The sequence below is a fragment of the Aegilops tauschii genome, chromosome 1, assembly GCF_002575655.3.
Source record: "Aegilops tauschii subsp. strangulata cultivar AL8/78 chromosome 1, Aet v6.0, whole genome shotgun sequence".
Classification (NCBI taxonomy): domain Eukaryota; kingdom Viridiplantae; phylum Streptophyta; class Magnoliopsida; order Poales; family Poaceae; genus Aegilops; species Aegilops tauschii.
In genome coordinates, this window is record NC_053035.3 from 335,308,657 (window position 1) to 335,329,212 (window position 20,556).

The 20,556-nt window shown below is 44.4% G+C and overlaps 1 long non-coding RNA gene and 1 pseudogene across 2 annotated transcripts; both read left to right on the forward strand.

Annotated features, from left to right (window-relative positions):
• The first annotated feature begins 11,421 nt into the window (after window positions 1-11,421).
• On the forward strand, window positions 11,422-17,387 carry LOC120962159 (uncharacterized). Of its 2 annotated transcripts, XR_012182922.1 has the most exons (4): window positions 11,422-11,773; window positions 15,637-15,773; window positions 15,872-15,975; window positions 16,909-17,387. It is a non-coding gene; the product is annotated as an uncharacterized lncRNA (long non-coding RNA). The 2 variants fall into 2 exon arrangements; XR_005753014.3 differs by having other exon boundaries at window positions 11,431-11,773; window positions 15,872-17,286.
• LOC109763626 (subtilisin-like protease) lies at window positions 11,790-15,614 on the forward strand (annotated as a pseudogene).
• Window positions 17,388-20,556: the final 3,169 nt, after the last annotated feature.

Genomic DNA, 20,556 nt, shown 5'->3' on the forward strand with positions numbered 1-20,556 from the left:
TATGCACATAAATGCATTGAAAACTCACTTAATGCATAAAAATGTCCAAACGAACCCTGAATAATTCCAATTCTTTTATGACACACATATAGTTGCATGTTCACTGCAGATAAAAGGTCTAGCAATTCAAACACCGTCCATGGCTGCTGTGAACCCATTATGTAATTCAAATCAAGACGAAAAATCAAGTAGATCCGACACAGTTTATTATTAGCAACGTGTGAGATGCAGCACAAAATATCTTAGAGCACCGTCGGAGTATAGTACGCATACGGCTTACGCGAGAAGGTGCGACGGCTAAAGTCCACAGCCCGCTCTGAATAAGGGACCGTGTCCGATGACACTTTGCGCGCCAGTTTTTTCACTAAAGCGATTCCAAATTTTCGGCTTCCGCGGAAATATCTACCTCCCCGCCCTGTCCCCCTCACCAAAAGCCACATTTCCCCTGCTTCCGCCTTCCTTTCCAAGTTGAAACCTTTACTCATTGCTTGCAGCGCCGCCTCCCCGCCGGTGACCCTCCATCACACTGCTCGGCCTCGCCTATCCAGGCAGGTAATCCACACCCGACCCCCATCGTCCTCCTCCTTCCACATCCCACATGCCCCGACCGCCGGCGCGAGCGCGACACCTTCCACCCAAATCACCGACCCCTCCACCAAATAAGTGCCGGCCTAAGCCATGGTGCACACAGTATAGCCAGGATCTCAAGGAGCATTTGGCAGTGGAGAAGCACCTCGCCGTGGCTGCCATTCGTGCCGACCCCCAGATCTTGGAGGAGCACCTCGCCGTCGAGGCCACTGTTGACGCCTCGCGCACCGACGCCACGACGCGGTTGGCTGCTTTAAACGACAGTTCGTGGCGTTTTCTCGAGGCCACCGTCGGTGCCTTCGACGAAGACTACGAGGTGTTTTCTCAGCGTGCATGTGCTTACCTCATCTCGAGGCCAACAGGTTGGTGCCCAGAGCGGCTCAGGCAACTCACCACTACAACGAGGGAACCCATGACGCGGAGGCCTCGCCCTCTTCCATGTCCAAGGAGCCAATCGTCATCAATATCTCCGACAATGAGGAGTAGCTTGTCTTATTAGCTCACTATAAGGACCCATGTTCTGTTTGCTAGCTACTGCCTTTCCTTAACAAATTCTAGTGAATTGTGCTATCTACTTTTACCATGCAATCTTCTGCTATAGTGTATATGTTCTATATGTCGTGCAATGTGGTGTTCAGTTAACTGCTTGGTTCAATTCTACAAATGTGATGTTCAATTCTTCAGGGTGCAATATTTCCAAGTTGTTAAGCATGCTTGATTTGGTTAACTGTCTGATCTTCTATTACGAGTATGTTATATTATGCAATGTGGTGCTCAGTTAACGTTTGGTTTATTTGTTGTGGTGTTTAGTTAACTGCTTGGTTCAATTCTGCAATGTGATGTTCAATTGTTGTGGCTGCATTCTGTTATTGTATACCATGTGAGAAATAAATCAAATTTGGATGTACTAAATACATGAGAAACAAATACAATTGCTATATTTCTAAGTTGTTAAGCATGCTTGGTTTGGATAACTGTCTGATCTTCTATTAGGAGTATGTTATATTGTGCAATGTGGTGCTCAGTTAACTAGTTCATTTGTTGTGGTGTTTAGTTAACTGTTGGTTCAATTCTGCAATGCGATGTTCAATTGTTGTGGCTGCATCCTGTTATTGTATACCATATGAGGAATAAATCGAATTTGGCTGCACTTAATACATGAGAAACATATACAAGTGCTATATTTCCTAATTCTTAATCATGCTTGGTTTGGATAAATGGGTTTTTCCTGTGGCTTGAATTAATCTGATGAATCTGCCATGTGCTTATTTATCATCAACATATTTTACTGATAGCATGCGAACCCTTACTTAACCTGATGACTAACTACCTTATATGTATTGCATGGAAACAATGGGAAGCACTGAGGTTTACAAGATGGTACTAACAATTATACCTTGCCTTTTTTTATTCCTTTGCCCCATTTCCAATATAGAGAAGATATTTATGCACATCCTTGTTTTCAGGGTTCACTGATGATTACCTCTCAAACCACCTCTGTGGTCAGGAGGCGAGGAAAGTTTTCATACAGCACCCACGGTTCAATATTGAAGTGTGTTCCTGAAGAGGTCGAAGGATGGACGGTCAATCATCCACATGCACTGGCCTAAAGTTGCAAAGACCTTCAACATAAATGAAGGCTCAATATTCGCCTTCCGCTTCAGCGGTTTTCCAGATGAGATGCATCTCACTATGTACCGTCTATGATGCTAATTGCTAAAGGTTCTAGATGTTGCATGTGAAACTTGCGGCTGGTGCAGTTGTGTAATGGGGTAGCTGAGTTCTGAAGCTATATCATGTTGTACTCCGATGTATTTCAATTATGAAATCCTGCTTCCTCAATATGGAAATGGAATATATTATGTGCTTAATATGAATGTAAATTAGATCAGTAAATGGATTATTAATAATAGGGCAATTAGCCCGCTAATTGGGTTTTCCTATTGCAAACGGTTATTGAGAAAACACCGTAGGCGATGACCTCAGGCAACGCACATAGTTTCTAGGAATAAACCGTGTTGGATCAATGAACAATCACACACGACATTCTCTTAAAAACTGTTTGCGTTACGCCACCTTACTCAAATGTTTTCCTTGCAGTGACTGTGTGGAATGTATATACGAACGGAAACGTTTAGCGGGGACTGACTGTGTGGGATGTACTTACAACCGGAAATGATTTCGCCTATATAATTGTATTTTTTTAGCACTACTATACGTATTTCTGTATTAGAGTGTTCACTGGTCGCACACGACCTCATTTTGCCGAGCGCGTGTGCCAGGAGGGCATATCCCCGATGGTTTCTGGGTCGTGTGGGAAGGACCCCCCTATCGCCCACACTCACTAGGTGACGGTTCCGAACGCCGTCGCGGAAAGGGTTAAAAACCGTTTCTATAGCACCGACGTGTACCAGTGCATGGACCGAGATTGCTTTAATTTGATCGTACGGAAGATTATGTTGGATGACATCCAAACGGCACAAAAAAAGCAATTGATAGCAAAGCATTATCTGGACATGAAATTTTGGGTATGTTTTTATATTCGTTATATACTTTTTTATATTATGATTTTTTATCATCTTTTTAACCAATTATTTTATTTATTAGATGACTACTGATTTTGGAAGGCACCTAGATTACCGTAAAAAGTTAGATGTGGAGCAACTAGCAAATTCTGTTCGTAGTTGGTCTGGTATCAAATATAATGTTTCGACATGCAAATCGGTAAGAGCACTTTTATATACTTTAGAGCAAAAAAAATATTGCATCTAATATGTAGCCTATTTCAGATCCATATTCCAGTACAATCCATGGATGAATTCATTCTATTCACATTGGACCAAGATACCAGAACAATGTACATTTTGGACCCTACTCCTATTAATCCGATGTACCGATACAACCCACTCACAAAATATGTGAAAAAATTATATGGATTTCCAAACACTTACCAAAAGCAATGTCAAAAGCATGCCCTGGGTCTAGATGGAACGAGAATATTCTCCTATGGCATCATAAAATCCTAGATGATATTCCAGTTTACAACAGGTATTTTTCATAAGATGAATACTAGATACTGATTATTTGTTGATTTGAGTATGTAGACAATATTAATAAAGTATATTTATATTCTTATATAAGGGAATTGTCTGGTTATCTTGTTCCCCTATTCATGTCCACATGGGAAGACGAAAGACCACATTTGCCATTTTAAAGGTAAATATTGCAACCGTATAGATATGTGCTTTTATGATTATTATACATCTGATGCTGATGTCATTCTTTTACAAAAAACGAATAAATAGGATGGATATGAACTCAGGAAACTAATTTTGGGCCAAGTGCTAACATTCAAGGACAATGAATGTGAAGATAACATGCTTGCTGGTGTACTGGAATTCATCAATTGTATTAGGAAAATCCAAAGTAAAACTGGTATGTCAAATAGTATCAATTTATCTCGAAATGTCAAATGACTCAAATATCTTATTCCGATATGCTAACCTTGTTTTCCTACCAATATGCTTGTGTAGGGAGCTCAATCGGTGGAAGGTGATTTGCCAGAGAGATTTCTTGCAGCCAGATTTCTTGCACCCAACATTTAATAGGCAATGAGCAGGGAGACAATAAACATGTAGAGCTGGATTTTTTTTTCCTTTCAGAAATTAATATTGGATTTTGGTTTCTACTTAAAATATCACTTATATATATGTAGAAAACTTTTGGAGCTTGCCATGATATACATTTTTTGGGGTTGCCAATTATAAGAGAATGATAGAGTGCTTTAAAATTCAATGTTTGTGGGTTCAGACATGACAATACTGTGGAAATGACAAATAGTACAGAATCGTGTACTGTGTTGATCAATAATTATTTTATAGTTTGTTTCTATTGATTTTATTTGGCTTCAAGTGTTGCACAATGGCACGTGGAGCAAGTTATATTGACTATTATTGAGCTTAGGGTCGTTCAATCTAGCTTCAACTACATAAAACGATAACCACATAATTTTGAGTTGAGATTGATCCCAAAAATTCTTAGATCAGGATGTTCTAAAAATTAGGAGAGCCAGTGTGCCCGATCCACCACTCTTCGGTTGCCCAAATAGGAAGGCCATGGCCACCCCATGCTCACCTCTTGGACAATCTGGAATGATAGAAAGGCGCGGCGAGGCGGCGGTGAGCGTCGTGGAGGAGCAGGTTGAGGCGGAGGAGGCGGAGGTGGGGGAGGAGGAGCGCGTCTTCACACAGGGCAGAGGAGACAGATGGAGTGGCCGGGGATGGGGGTCTTATGGAATGGACAGCCGTGGGCTTTTTCTTTTAAAGCAAACGACTCTAAGGTCTGAGCTAGCTGCTACCAAAATAACACAAACACTCTCAATGGACCATAGTTTCAAAAAAAATCTCAATGGACCAAACACAAAAGTAGTGCTAAATAAATAAGACATGCAATATAATATTCCAAAAAAATCTTTCACCATAAGAAAATTTCAATTTTAAAAATATTCTCAAAAATCTAAAAAACCTACTCAAAGTAAAAAAATCGTGTTTTACTGAACAACAAAAAAAAGTTGATACATTTTAATAGGATGAAATGAAAATTAGGAGCTGAATAGGTCATCACAAACATTGTTAGGATACGTCCAAATTACAAAGTCCAAAAAGAAATACTCGGTGTAACATTATTTCTAATGTTTGCAACAATTGGATTACAAAAACATAAAAATTACTGAACAAAAATGCCCACAAAATTACACACATAAAAATAGTTTAAAAATATTTCAACGAATATGTTCGTGCTTTTTTAAAAACACTTAAAACTTCCCCAAAAAAGCACTACTAACTACAAAAACATTTCAAAATGTAAAATAGAAATAATTAATTACATAAAAAAATTCATAGAGAAATGTGTCGATTTACATAATTTTTTATACTACTCTTTAAAAGGTTTTACATTTTTAATGAAAATATTAAGATTTAATAAAAACAAGGAAATTTTCACGTTCAAACTTTATTTAAATTAGATATATAAAGTGGCAAAAAAGTACCCATGAAGCAAGTCCTGTCACATTTATCGCCCGATGCAACGCACGGGCATTTGTACTAGTTTGAGTTAAACATCAGTATAAATTATGAATTTAGGCCTAATATAAATGCTGGGTTTAAAGGCGAGAGTTGAACTAACAGAACTAGTTGCATTTTAACTACTTAATATCTTTATTACTCCCTTCAATCCAAAAAAGTGTTTTGGCTTTAGTTTAAATCTGAACTAAAGCCAAAACACTTATTTTGGATCGGAGGAAGTACCAACTAGTGCAGAGAGAACGTATCTGGTGAAAAGAGGGAACTGATGCGCCGAATGCACCAGCGATATACGAGCCATTGGATGCAAAAGTCAGGGACAAGATCAGTCATTTGCAAAAGGGTCCTTTCAGTGCACTTAAATCAGGCGAATTGACCTCCCCCACACCCAGCTCGTCTCTCTCCCCTTCCATCTGTACCCGTTGTCGCCGCCGCCGCCGCGAGCTAGGGTGGCCCAGCGAACTCAAGAACCGATCTCCCTTTCTCAAGTTGCTCACTAAAACCAATCGCCTCTCTCTCCCTCTGCTGTACCACCGTGGCAGGCGAGTTAGGGTTACTAAATTTCGCTCAATCTCTGTCAATCCTGTACCAATCGAGCGTCGTCTCACTCAAATACATAGGAGCGATATGCTTTTTTGAAATTTCTAGCAGCAGCCTACCGCCGTAACATCTGAAGAGTGTGTTGGTTTCTGACTCAATCTACTGCCGCCGGCGCTAACCATCTGCAGCAATTCAAGGCTTGATATGTTTGCTTCTTCCTTTATCTATGTGTTCAGGTCATTTTTGTTCTTACAATTTCGTTCACACCTTTCTCCCCAATCTGTTTAAACCAGTGGCTGGGAGATGAGCATGAGCAATGTTGTTCTAGTTCACTGAAAAGGCATGCTTTTGTTGATTCAGAATTGGAATAGTGTGTCGTGAGCACCAAGTTTACATACGAGCTGCAAGTATATTTGTACAATCTTCATGTCAATTACAAGGGATGTACTCCCTATTTTCATGCAAGTTAGTAATCATGGCTTGCAGAATGTCAGTGTTCCTTTATATTCTATTTGCAAAACCTCATATATTGGAGGTTCCTATAATCAGTTCGAAAAACATGTTACATGAACACATAACACTAGCTATAGGTAGTAGCTGCCAATTTGTTTCTTGTCTTGCGCGACTGACTGATGGTTGTTCTAAAATGACTGATCATCATTGCCGAGGAACTACTAAATACTAATATGTTACTCGTCATCTATTTATATGTTTTGTAGTTACAAAAACGTCTTTAGCTGACTATCGTCGAGCCAAAACAAATATGTATCCCCAATGTTGCATCGCTACTTTTCTAGTAGTGAATTTCCTTTGTATTCTAAAAATGTGATACTTTGGAATCGCATTTTATTTGTAGCAACCCCTTTATAGAGGATAATCCAATGTTACTTTCTATATCATGGTTTTATAGTTATTCCAGATTTGACTATTCAGATTCTTGCATGCTCCAACAGTGTTTTGCCTTTGATCAGCAGGGAATGTCAAGCATCACCCTTCTTCGCAGCTTCACCATGCTTTAAACCGATTAGTTGGAGGCATGAACTAGGAGATCAAAGAATCAGGAGCCCATGCTGATGAACTATGACTGGGTAATCTTCAGAGTCATCTTCATGTCTCTCAAGATGACAGCTGGTCATGTCAAGCTTTGTATTTTTGGCACCATGTAATCAGCCAGAATGTACATGTGTTAAAAAAAATATGCGAGCTTTTTGTAGTTTAGATGAGTGCTTGTCATACAACTTATGTGGATGCTTGTGTTGTTCCAACTAGATGATACCCCGCGCGTTGCTGCGGGAATTTATAGTAGTGTATAGGAGGATTTACAGAGTGAGAATGATTAATGGAAACAATAATAGTCTATTTGAAGCTTTGAATGGTATAAAAATTCTTGCAAATTAATATATGGTAGACTATCTCCACATTTGCAAAATTAGAAGAATGCATCACCAACATTAAGAGAAGTAACATATATTGTAATGAGATTTTTCTCATAATATTTCAAGATAATATCATTTGGTTGTCTATTAGAAGTGCATCGGAGCAAGAAACAGATATACTTCATACTAATTTGCCCGAATAGTAATCATCTTTCCTTCTGCACCTTGATCCACTTATTGAGCGAAAGATAACCAACTATAAAAAATGTCATCGTTACTGAATAGACACATGTGCACTCCATTTTTCTAAATAGAGTATTATTTAACACACTACCAGCAAACAAAGAGCAATCTTTTTGCGAGATAAACTAAGAGCAATTAAATTGAAGGACAATGAGAACAACCCATACCTGATCTCTCTGCGAGGAAAAACCTTTGTGGTTTGGATTGCTATTAGAAGCATACCAAGCAAATATTGATATTCTATCTATAAAAAATCATGTATAGTAAATCTATAGGAGTAGTTATCATAAATTTGAGAGAGAATGCAAGTATGTTCATAAGAGAGAGAATGCAAGTATGTTCATAAGAGAGAGAATGCAAGTATGTTCATAACAGTCACTTCATATATAACTTTTCATTTATGTAGATAGATGATTGTTGTGACAACAGTAGAACCCTGCAACATGGGAAGAAAAACTATGTCAATCACACAATTGTATCGCTCAGGTAATAGAAAGATACCATAAAATTCACAATGAAATACTACTCATAGGGAACAAATTACATGAAATGAACCCCAATATGCCATATGTTGTGGTTCTATAAAAGTACACAATTCGTACTAAATTAACATATGTGAGAGGGAGGGAGACAGAGAGATGTAGTTGTTGGGGAACAATACGTATATGGTAGCTTCATCTGTTTGTTCTTTCCAGAACCCTAAGGAAGAAGAATTTTTCACTATCTAGCGCCTCCAATAAAAAACAACCGGATTGGAGAAACATCAATGATCCATCGCATCTCGATATATGTGTCAGTAGTAGTTGAGTTAGAAAGGAGTTTGGGGGAGAGAGACTGACCGGACTTGTTGCCGCAGAGGAGGTCGCTGGGGATGGAAAAGAGATTCCTACTATGAAATTTCCGACCACACACAATCAGAGCGTCAAATCAAGCTAACTCAAAAATTATGTTCATATATGAGGAAATTGAGAGGAGGGAGAGCACCCACCTCTCGTGCAAGTGATGTTGGAGGAGAGTGGTGGCGTCATGTATAGCTCAACTTGTCGATGCCTGAGAGTTGGGCTTGGGCCATCATAGCCAGCGACGGCGGGGATCGAGGGCTCCGTGAGCGGTACAGAACTACAGATAGAGGAAAACGATCATGGGGCCCCGAGCTGACAGTAGTGAGCGGCTCTTCGATGGCGACAACGCGCGAAGTCATCGTCGGCGGCAGCGCGGTATGTAGAGAGAAGATGAGAAGAACCAGTGGGATTTTTTTTTTGAGGGATCAGTGCTGCTATTAATTGGATGAATCACCCACCCACGTAACCGCGCATGCAAAATTACACTACCGCATGCGTTGGTCCAGCTACATGCCTCCTTGAATTAATGGGGAACGCTAATTAAGGAGACAGACGTAGTACTTTCCAGGAATTAACGTGAGGAGTTTCTACGATGCCAGAGTCATGCACATATTGATTGCGGCTTATTGAGCATGCCTAGCGAGATGGACGCTTGCATGCAGCGCCGTGACCGCAGGGGAATAAGATTGATTGGGTGATTTTAAAAACTGAATAATGACGTGGCAATCCGCTAACGTGGATAGTGTGCATGATGAGAGAATAGGGAGAAGTGGGGAGCAACTTCTTAAGAATGGTAGATGTGAAAGACGCGATGTTCTTGCATGGAAGAACCTAAATAAAATGTGTTCAGAGCTCTCTTGGTAGTTACTGATAATGATTTTTATTTGGTACTGATTTGAGCAGGACAACAATGAAAAGTAATTCCCATGGTAAACCGGTCCGATGGTCAGCAAAATTATATAATTAAATTAGATGATGGCATACTTCCAGAAAATAGGCCCTGTAGCTTTTCATGTGATTCAAGAAATGCAATTCACAGGAGGCTAGAAAAGTCTCAGCAGGTCATTAAACAAAACTAAACATCAGGCTCCAGACTCAAGAGTACCACTCCAGGCCAGATAAGCTAATCTGACCCTAGGCAGGCTTCCCAAGAATCACCACAGGAAGCTCAAAACCACTCCATCAAATGTTGCAAAACAGAAGCTCTTTGGTTCAGAGCAAATGTTGCAAAACAGAAGCTCTTTGGTTCAGAGATCTTTCGTTTTCTTACAAAACAACATCATGTCAATTTTATCAGGTGCTATGCACGATTTTTTTGGCCAAAGTCGGCAATGAGCAATGATGCAACAGTTACATAAGCTGGTACAAGAGTACATCTTGTCAATTTTATCAGGTGCTATGCACGATTCGAAACAAAAGCTCGGTCAAACAAATATATAAATGAAGATGAGACATGCCTACATATACTTGAGATGGAAGGGAAGAGAGACGAACTGAGTATGGGGGAGGTCAATTCGCCTGATTTAACTGCACTTCAATGACCATTTTGCAAATGTACCAGGAGGCCCATCTTCTGACCGATCTTGTCCCTGCTTTTTGCATCCAATGGCCCATATATCGCTGGTGCATTTGGTGCACCAGTTCCCTCGTTTCACTAGATACGTTCTCCTAGTGCAGATCTGGGTATAGGAACCACTGTCCTTTGAATTAAAGGATCAATTTGGGGATTTTGTCACCTAGCCCCCCACTTTTAGCCATCCCATGCCATCTACCGTGAGATCACCACGACACTACTGATTTTCCATCAAAAACGCTAAATATGGCTTAGCTCCGCTAAACATGTCCCGCCCCACTATTTTTAATTTAACTGAAACTGAAGCCCAGGCTAGCGACACACTGGACACGCAGCGTCGTCCTCTCGGTCACTTCCACCGGCAGCAGAGCTTGCTCTTCTTCCATAAATGGAAGCTCAACCTCTCCCTCTTGCAGTGCACCCACAACCACCACCATTAGTCCACCACACACAGCAACAGCAGAGCCGCATCTGCTCCTGGAGCCGCATGCATCTTGCGGATGCGGTCGAACTCGGTGGCGTACAGCACGAATGCACGCCGCAGTGCATCTTCGTACTCTGTTCGGAGGCTTTCTCTCCACCAGCATCTGCCTAGGCCATTTTTAGGGGTGGCCCGGTGGGTGTCAGGGCATAGTCACTTCTGCCTTCCACTACTATCCACGCTAGAGTCTATGAAGGATCATGTGGGTGCTGTAGCGTCCAAGCTTGGCGTGCCTTTGCTTTCCCTTTTCTTTCTGTTTCATTGCCAACCGAGAGAGAAAAGGATCCTGATTAAACTACAACAGTTAACAAAGACCACATGATGACTTGGTCATTATGAGATTATTCCACATTACAAGTTAGTCTGCAAATTTATACGACTTGAACTCTGGTCAAGCATAGCAAATCAGTCTAGGAATGTACGGTAATGGAACGCAGAAAGAACATCAATACAAATGCATAAACTGAGCAAATCTCTCGGAGGTTCAGGTGCAGTGCAACCATGGAGGCGAGAGCATGCTCTGTGGCGAAGGCATTTTCACCTGATACATCGCATCTGCTATGTAAACTCTGGACCTCGGAAAAAACAAATGGCCGTTGCCAAAAATATTTTTTTTTTGAGACATTGCCGTTGCCAAAAATATAAATAGAGGCCGGGCCTTCCCAGGCCACAGCCCAATGACGGCAGTCAGAATGGGCTGAAGCAGGAAACCTAGATTTTTTTTTTCTCAAAGGAAAAAAGAGACTCCGACTGACCGAGTACTCCGTTCCCCAGCCCCCTCCTCTCCTCAAACGGAAGCACGACCGGCCGGCGGCGGCCATTAGTGTCTACGGTGGCGGCCAGAGGGACACCACAGCGGCGGCAAAGGAGGCCAGCGGGGTGTCTCTGAGGCCGTAGGTGAGCTCGGGGAGCGCCGGCGCATCGGGTCGTCGAAGCGCCGGCGAGTTGGTGGAGTACGGGAGGCACCGTAAGATTGTGCAGCGGCCGGCTGCTTCCGCTTCCGCGCCAGGAAGGCGACGATGTGCCTCGTCCAGATCATCCATCGCCAGGCAAGCTGAGCTCCTCCCTCCTCTCTTTTCCAAATCCAAATTTTAATGCGTTGATTTGCTACTGATTTTCCATAAAAAACGCTAAATATGGCTTGGCTCCGCTAAACATCTTGTCCCGCCCCGCTATTTTGATTTTAATTTAACTGAAACTGAAACCCAGGCTAGCGCAACACTCGACACGTAGCGTCGTCCTCTCGGTCACTTCCACCACCACCACCAGCAGAGCTTTCCTCTTCTTCCATGGATGGAAGCTCAACCTCTCTCTTTTTGCAGTGCACCCACCACCAGCCCACCACACACAGCAACAGCAGAGCGGCCTCTCTCCCTGCCTCTCGGTCACTTGCTCGCCTCCACCATTTTCCTCATCTGCTCTGCAAGCATGAACCTTTTGTTTGGAGCCTTTCTCTCCACCAGCGGACGCTCGACACCAGCGTCTCCCTACGCCATTTAGGGGTGTAGGACATCACTTCTGTGTCTCCCACTACTCCACATGACCACATTAGTCTACGAAGGAGTGGGTGCTGTAACGTCCAAGCTTCACGTGTTGTTGCTTTCCCTTTTCTTTCTGTTTCACAGCCAACCGAGAGAGAAAAGAAAAGGATCCTGATTAAACTACAGCAGTTAACAAAGACCACATGATGAATTGGTCATTATGAGATTATTCCACATTACAAGTTAGTCTGCAAATTTGTACGACTTGAACTCTGGTCAAGTATAGCAAATCAGTCTAGGAATGTATGGTAATGGAACGCAGAAAGAACATCAATACAAATGCATAAACAGAGCAAATTTCTCGGAGGTGCAGATGCAGTGCAACCATGGAGACGAGAGCATGCTCTGCAGTAGATACGCTTCTCATCTTTCTCCTAATTAATCTTCCTCCCCCTAGGACAAATTTCTCTACCCAAATGATACGCAGTCACAGTGTACAACCTAGTGCACTCAGACTCACGCATCGCGTCTCTCTCACTCAACACTCGACACGTAGCATTCCTCCTTTTCTTCTCCACAACTCGGTCTATATCTCTCTTCCTCTCGCTCACTTCCACCACCCCTGCTCACACTGTCATACAGACAAGCTCACAACACCAAGCTTCCACCACCACCATTCCCTCCTCGCACACCAAGCTCGCGCACATTGGTGTCCTCTCTCCCTCTTGTTCACTTCCAGCTCCACCCTCACCCTCTTCCTCCAAAGATCCAAGCTCAAGCCCCACCTGTTCTTCTTCCAGCCGATCCCATCCCAACCATGGCATCCTTGGCCCTCACGCTCACCCTCACCCTCACCCTCATGCTCCTGCATGTTCCTTCACCTGCGGTATGCGACGACCAAGGTGCAGGCCTCTCTCCAAGCCATCGCACATACATTGTGATGCTGAGGCCACCCGTCGAAGCGGGCAGCGAGGACGACCACCGCTGGTGGCAGGATTCCTTCCTGCCAACGCCTCTCGCCGGCTCCGATGAGCCACGCCTCATCCATGCCTACACCGAGGTCTTCACGGGGTTTGCCGTGAGGCTCACCGAAGACGACCTCGCCATGGTGTCCCAGAGGAAAGAGTTTATGCGGGCGTTTCCAGACCATCTCTGGCGCCCCAGCACCACTCACACTCCGGAGTTCCTTGGACTGGAGAAAGATGCCGGGCTGTGGAGGGACACCAACTATGGCCAAGGAGTCATAATCGGGGTCCTGGACACCGGCATATATTCAGAGCATCCTTCCTTTGATGACAGTGGCATCCCGCCACCCCCATCAAAGTGGAAGGGCTCATGCCATGGCGCTGCACGCTGCAATAACAAGTTGATAGGTGCCAAATTCCATGTTCTCAGAGCAAATGATTCCGGAGATGACACGGGGCATGGAACACATACCTCGTCCACTGCAGCTGGGAACTTCATCAGTGATGTCTCAGTCCACGGCCTCGGCAGGGGGACAGCCGCCGGGATTGCTCCAGGTGCACATTTGGCCATGTACAGGGTGTGCACAGCTCTGGGGTGTTCAGTCAAGGACATACTAGCCGGGTTTGACGATGCTATCAAGGATGGGGTTGATGTGCTCTCGCTCTCCCTCGAACCTGTTTCCGATGTCAGCTTCAGCGAAGACCCAGTCGCCATTGGCGCACTCAGTGCGGTAACGAAGGGCATTGTTGTCGTGGCTGCAGCTGGGAACAATGGACCCAAGTCATTTGTTGCCAATTCTGCACCATGGTTGCTTACAGTCGCAGCTGGCTCGGTGGACCGAAGCTTTGAGACTGTTGTGCAGCTTGGGAACCGCAACGACATCAATGGGGAAGCTCTTAACCAGACTTCTAACTCAAGCTCCAAGTCATTCCCTTTGTATGTGGACAAACACTGCAAGTCGTCAGCTGGAAGAAATGTGGCCGGCAAAATTGTAATTTGCCATAACACAGGAACAATGAGTGACAGAGGATCTTCACTAAACCAGTCTGACATCAGTGGCATCATGAGTGCCGGGGCGGCTGGCGTAGTGCTGATCAATAGCAAAGATGCTGGCTTCACCACCCTTCTCGAGGACTATGGCAATGTTGTGCAGGTGACCGTGGCTGATGGCAACAATATCACAGAGTATGTGAGGACAACAAGCAAACCCAGTGCCAAAGTCATCTACAAAAACACTGTGCTTGGTGTCCGGCCATCTCCCACTGTCGCGGCATTTTCATCCCGTGGCCCTAGCAGTTTAAGCCCTGGCGTGCTAAAGCCTGATATATTAGCACCTGGGCTCAACATCCTTGCTGCATGGCCACCGCTCACCATGTTTGGTTCTGGTCCATTCAATATTATATCTGGTACATCCACATCGACTCCACATGTCAGTGGCATCGCTGCGCTTGTCAAGAGTTCCCATCCTGACTGGTCTGCGGCTGCCATCAAGTCAGCCATCCTCACTACATCTGACATCACGGACAGCACTGGTGGCCCGATCTTGGATGAGCAACCGCATATGCCATGGGTGCTGGCCATGTCAACCCTAGTAAAGCCATTGATCCAGGCCTTGTGTATGACCTTGGCATTACTGAATATGCCGGCTACATATGTGCTCTCCTTGGTGATCAGGGCCTGGAAATCATTGTGCGTGACCCGAGGTTGTCCTGCAAGATGCTTCCCAAGATACCAGAAGCATTCTTGAACTATCCCACCATAACGGTGCCACTCAAGACAAGACCATTCACAGTGAACAGAACTGTGACAAATGTGGGGCCAGCCAATTCAGTATACATACTGAAGATGGAGATTCCCAGCTCTCTTACAGTGCGAGTCTACCCGGAGATGCTGGTGTTCTCCAAGGCTGGAGAAAAGAAAACGTTTAGCATGACGGTGAGCACCAACAGCAGTGATGGGAATAAGTTTATCGAGGGAAGCTTCAGCTGGGTGTCAGTGCACCACGTCGTGCGCAGCCCAATCGTCGCTTTGTCGTTCTAGCTTCTCCTCTGTTATAACCAGGAAAAGTAGTGATGCGGCTGCCTCTCGAGCCATTTGATCACCTCTCTTTAGTTCGTACTGATGCGGCTGCCATGCCAAGGACCCTTGGGGTTTGTATCGTACTTCCCTGCTGTTGAGAACCAGTCCTCGTGAGGACTTGTATCAGTACCTATTTATTTTTGTTTCGAACTAGAATTTGTAAAACTTAAGGGCCCCAGTTCGCTAAAGCAGGGCAATCGCCTCTTTTCTAAAAAAAACCCCAGGAAAAGTATGCTTGCCATGTGATTTTCTGGATAAATGACTGTCTTTCAAGTTTTAACTAGTAGAGTTTCTATGACTGTAAAATAACTGAAGTTTTTGCTGCAAATATTCTGATGAAGGATGTGCCTAACGAAAATGATTGTGTTTCACTGAATTACATGCAGATAAAATCTGAAAGGTTTTGAGATTTGTGTTTATTTTATGCCCATATGCTCTGAAGTTGCTGGTGTTTCAAGAATGTGGCATCCCAGTCCACACCAAGAAACAAGGGATGAGCAGAATTCCTTGCCTTGTAACAGGGGTCAGTAACTTGCCTTCTCTCAAACTATTTGTATCATTTGCTCGGGTTCCATGGTTATGCGATTCTGATTGTTCTCTCCTTTCACTATGTGTTTGTAGCTAGGCTACAGGAGGAGCTGAACCCTAAAGTGCTATTTTTTTAGCAGAGGTTTGATCAATGACTGTTGTTGACCCCTGTTGCGAGTGCACCCCTGCAACTACAGGTGTAAAGTTCAGTTTTTTTTGTTTACTTAACTAGGATTCTTACTTATAATTGTGAATCTGTGCATGCCATGCCAATCTGTAATGTTCACAAGCTTCCTGTCCATATCACACGTTTGGATAAAAAGTCGGAATGAATACTGTCTTGACATACTCATTAAGTCAGTCTGAATTTGGCCATTTACATGGTAATGAGCAATGCCCTAGAATGGCACCTAACTTAGATTGGACATAAAAGATCTTTGAATTAGTGGTGATTTTGTCTACCATGCTGCCAGCGAATAGTCGTAAGTTGTTACCATATTCAAAAGTGTCATTGTATATGCAATTTTGCATCTTTTTTATAACAAGAAGGCAGGGAGCCCCATAGAAATATTTAATACAGCAAAGTTAAATACTCTCAGTTCTAGCTCGCTGTAGACCTGGATTATCCAGCTACCTGAATTATCAAACTCCAAAAGTCCAACACTCTGTGTTCCAAGTAACATTTGCCATATAGAAGATCATGTGAGAGGGCTGGGGTGGCTGCTACTTTCCTTGGAATGATATCAAGCAAGATCAAATATCTCCATGGAAGATATCATCTGATTTTTTTTTATCGATCAAACAATTCGACCTTTCGGCACTTCTGTGGCAATACTTGTTTTATTTGGTTAGCAACCTAAAAAATACTTTCCAATGGCCCTGAATTTATGGCTTATGTATCCATTGATAGGTTCATGCATGTTGAATATACAGTTATGTTTTCGCAAAAAAAAAGAATATACAGTTATGTCTTCTGTTCTGCTCCCTCCGTCCCAAAATAAGTGTCTCAACTTTGTACTAACTTTAGTGTAAAGTTGTACTAAGGTTGAGACACTTATTTCGGGATGGAGGGAGTATTTAACTGTTGGCGTCACTAACTTGCTCTAAAATTAGTCACTTTATCTTTGTAGCTCCACAGCTGATTGTTTGCAAGATGGACCTGAGATTTTTACCTTTAGTAAGCAACTAAGTCCGCGCAATATTCCCAACCGGGCTTTACAATTGATGCAATCGACTTCTCTACTTCAATATGAGAGAAAAGAAGAAAGAAATAAAAGATGTTTTGCATCTAGTTTACCCAGGTGAATAACATGCGTCAATGAAGAAGTTCAAGCTCAAGGAGAGTAAGTTTAAGATGAAAGCCGCTTTCGAGGAGCACGGTTGAATTTGGGAGCGATAAATTTTAAAAACTTACTGAACATCCGATTCTTTTATTAGGATTTAAATGTATGGTTGAATTGCTACCTATTGTTGATTCAATTGAGGCGGCATGACAGACATTTGGTTTAGTTTTTCTAAGAAAAGAGAACAATTGATGCATTGAGCTGGATGGCCGGCTTCGCTACTGCTACCAGCAATGTTTGGGTGAACGGCGTTGGAGATGCCCTAAGGGTTGTTCCTTTGTTTTACACATGATAGCTCCATGTGCCGGTGTTAGTTGGTGCATTGAGACCCATCCTCCTCTCATCTTCCACACACTGAATAAGTAATGTCTGATTTCTTCATATGCTAATGATTCTTGACTTTTGAGGCATTGAGTAGTAGGGCGTCGTGCGCGAGCTTCCACGCAAACATATCAACTTTTTTTGCGGAATAGCTCCACACACAACCATGAACCATGTATGCACGGCACGCGGACAATGGTAGGATCTGATGTCCCTTAGTTATGAAGGGATTTAATCTAACGATTAGTAGCCACTGTCGTGCATGCATCGGCCAAAAAATTGTCGGCTGCGTAGGACTGCTCCTTTTTTAAGAGAGGACCAACTTTTTGTGCATTGATAGGAGTTAAAAGGAATTATTTGCCGTGGTTAGCCCCAACCGGCTGGCATCTCTTTATATTGATTGATCAACTTGTACAACAAGGAAATACAACAGGTATACAACACGTACACGTATATATAGAAAATACAACTCTAACACCCCCCCCCCCCCCCCCCCTCAATCTAAACCGTCGTGAACAAGGTTGAGATTGGAACTAAAACGACGAAGTGTGAGCTGCGGAGTAGGCTTCGTGAAAACGTCAGCCAACTGATCGCCAGTGGAGATGAACCGAACATCAAGAGCACCCAGCGCAACCCGCTCACGCACAAAGTGAAAATCAACCTCGATATGCTTCGTGCGGGCATGAAAAACTGGATTGGCAGATAGATAGGTGGCGCCAACATTGTCACACCACAAAACCGGAGGGTGAGAAAGAAACACACCAAGCTCCTTCAACACCGACTGTATCCATATAGCCTCAGCGGTGCCATTGGCCAAAGCCTTGTATTCTGCGTAGGTACTAGAACGAGAAACTGTGGGTTGCTTGCGAGAACTCTAAGAGACGAGGTTGGATCCAAGAAAAATGGCAAAACCGCCCGTAGACCGACGATCATCAGGACAGCCCGCCCAATCTGCATCAGTGAAAATACTCAGGCTCATAGAAGCGGAGCGCCGGAAACGCAAGCCAGTAGACACAATGCCTCGGATATATCGAAGAATTCGCTTCACTGCCTCATAGTGAGCGGTAGTAGGTTGCAACAAGTATTGGCACACCTTGTTAACAGCAAAGGACAAGTCAGGACGTGTCAAAGTTAGGTACTGAAGACCCCCAACAAGACTCCTGTACTTGAAAGTATCCTCAGATCTCAGCGGTTGTCCTTGATCCCGAGACATTTTGTCGGAAGTAGACATGGGAGTAGTAACAGACCGACATTGCTCCATGTTGGCCCGATGCAAGAGATCAAGAGCATATTTGTGCTGCAACAAAACCAGACCCTCAGAATTATAAGTGGCCTCAATACCAAGGAAATACTCTAGGCGCCCAAGGTCCTTGACAGGAAAAGAACCAGAAAAAGTGGTAACCAGCTTCTCAATAGCAGACGAAGAGGATCCAGCCAAGACGATGTCGTCAACATAGACAAGCATATATATAATAACCCCATGATGATCAAAGATGAACAGAGAGGTATCGGCCTTGCTAGCAACAAAACCGAGCTGATGAAGCTTGTCACTCAAGCGGGCACACCAGGCACGAGGCGACTGTTTGAGACCATAGAGAGCACGCAGCAGCTTGCAAACATACCGAGGGTACCGTGAATCCTCAAAACCGGGGGGCTGCTGCATATACACTTCCTCAGACAGAAAACCATGAAGGAAGGCATTACTCACATCAATCTGACGAAGACACCAACCACGAGAGACAGCAAGAGAAAGCACCAGACGAACGGTGACTGTTTTAATCACAGGACTGAAAGTATCATGATAATCAATACCGTACTGCTGTGTGAAACCTCGAGCGACAAGCCTCGCCTTGTATTTATCAACAGAACCATCGGGACGGAACTTCGTTTTGAAGATCCATTTGCTGCCAACAATGTTAGTGCCAGGTGGACGGGGTACCAATATCCACGTTTTGTTAGCCTGAAGTGCCTCGAACTCAGCCTCCATAGCAGCACGCCAAGCTGGCTCAGAGAGAGCAGTGCGATGAGATGCAGGCTCGACCATAAACGCCCAGCGACGATAGGGATCATATAGAACCGTGCCATCTCGATACACCTTGGGACGGGATATATCATTGCGCCGTCGCGTGACGATGACCCGTGCTGGTTCAGCAACGGGAGGCGCTGGAGGTGGCGACGCTGGTGGTGTAGAGGACGTTGACGAGGGCGATGAAGCGGCCCCATCACGGGCCGGAGACGCAGGCGGAGACGGGCCAGGCGAAGAAGCCCCACCAGGAGCCGGCGAGCAAGACCGCGCTGGCGACGGAGAGCGAGACCGTGAGCCGTGGTCGACGGCCGGGGCCGATGTGTCGGCCTGGGCAGGGTCGGCACCAGAAGCGGCACGAGAGGCCGACCTGGGTGAGCGGGGCATGCCTGCATGCGAGCGGGGCCCGGGCGTGCCGACCGAGGCATGTAGAGGCGGTGCCGTGCCAGGAGCAGCCTGCGTGCCTGCATGCAAGCGGGGCCCTGGCGTGCTGTCCGAGGCATGCAGAGGCGGTGGCGTTGATGAAGCAGGGACGTCGAGCGCGCGAGGTGGACACTGCGGGGACCTGCACAGGAGAACTAACAACAACACCAGGTGCATTAGCCGATAACAAGGTAATGTCATAATTACGCGTGTCGGTACTCTGAGTAACTGGCTCATCGGACGGAAACGACACGGGAAGGAGTTGGGAGACATCAACAGTGGCACCGGGAGTGGCATAGGGAAATACCGTCTCGTCGAACACGACGTCACGGGAGATGTTAATACGACCAGTGGAGCGATCAAGGCACTTGTAGCCTTTATGCATGGGACTATAACCAAGAAACACACACATCTTAGAGCGAAACTCGAGTTTACGTGAGTTGTACTTACGCAAACTAGGCCAACACGCACAACCAAAAGTGCGGAGAAAAGAATACTCAAGAAGCATGTTGAGGAGGCGAAACACGGGTGTGGCATTGTTGATAACAGGCGTAGGCATCCTATTGATGAGATAGCAAGCAGTAAGAAACGCCTCATCCCAAAACCGAAGAGGTAGTGAGGAGTGCGCTAGGAGAGCTAGACCGTCTCAACAAGATGACGGTGCTTGC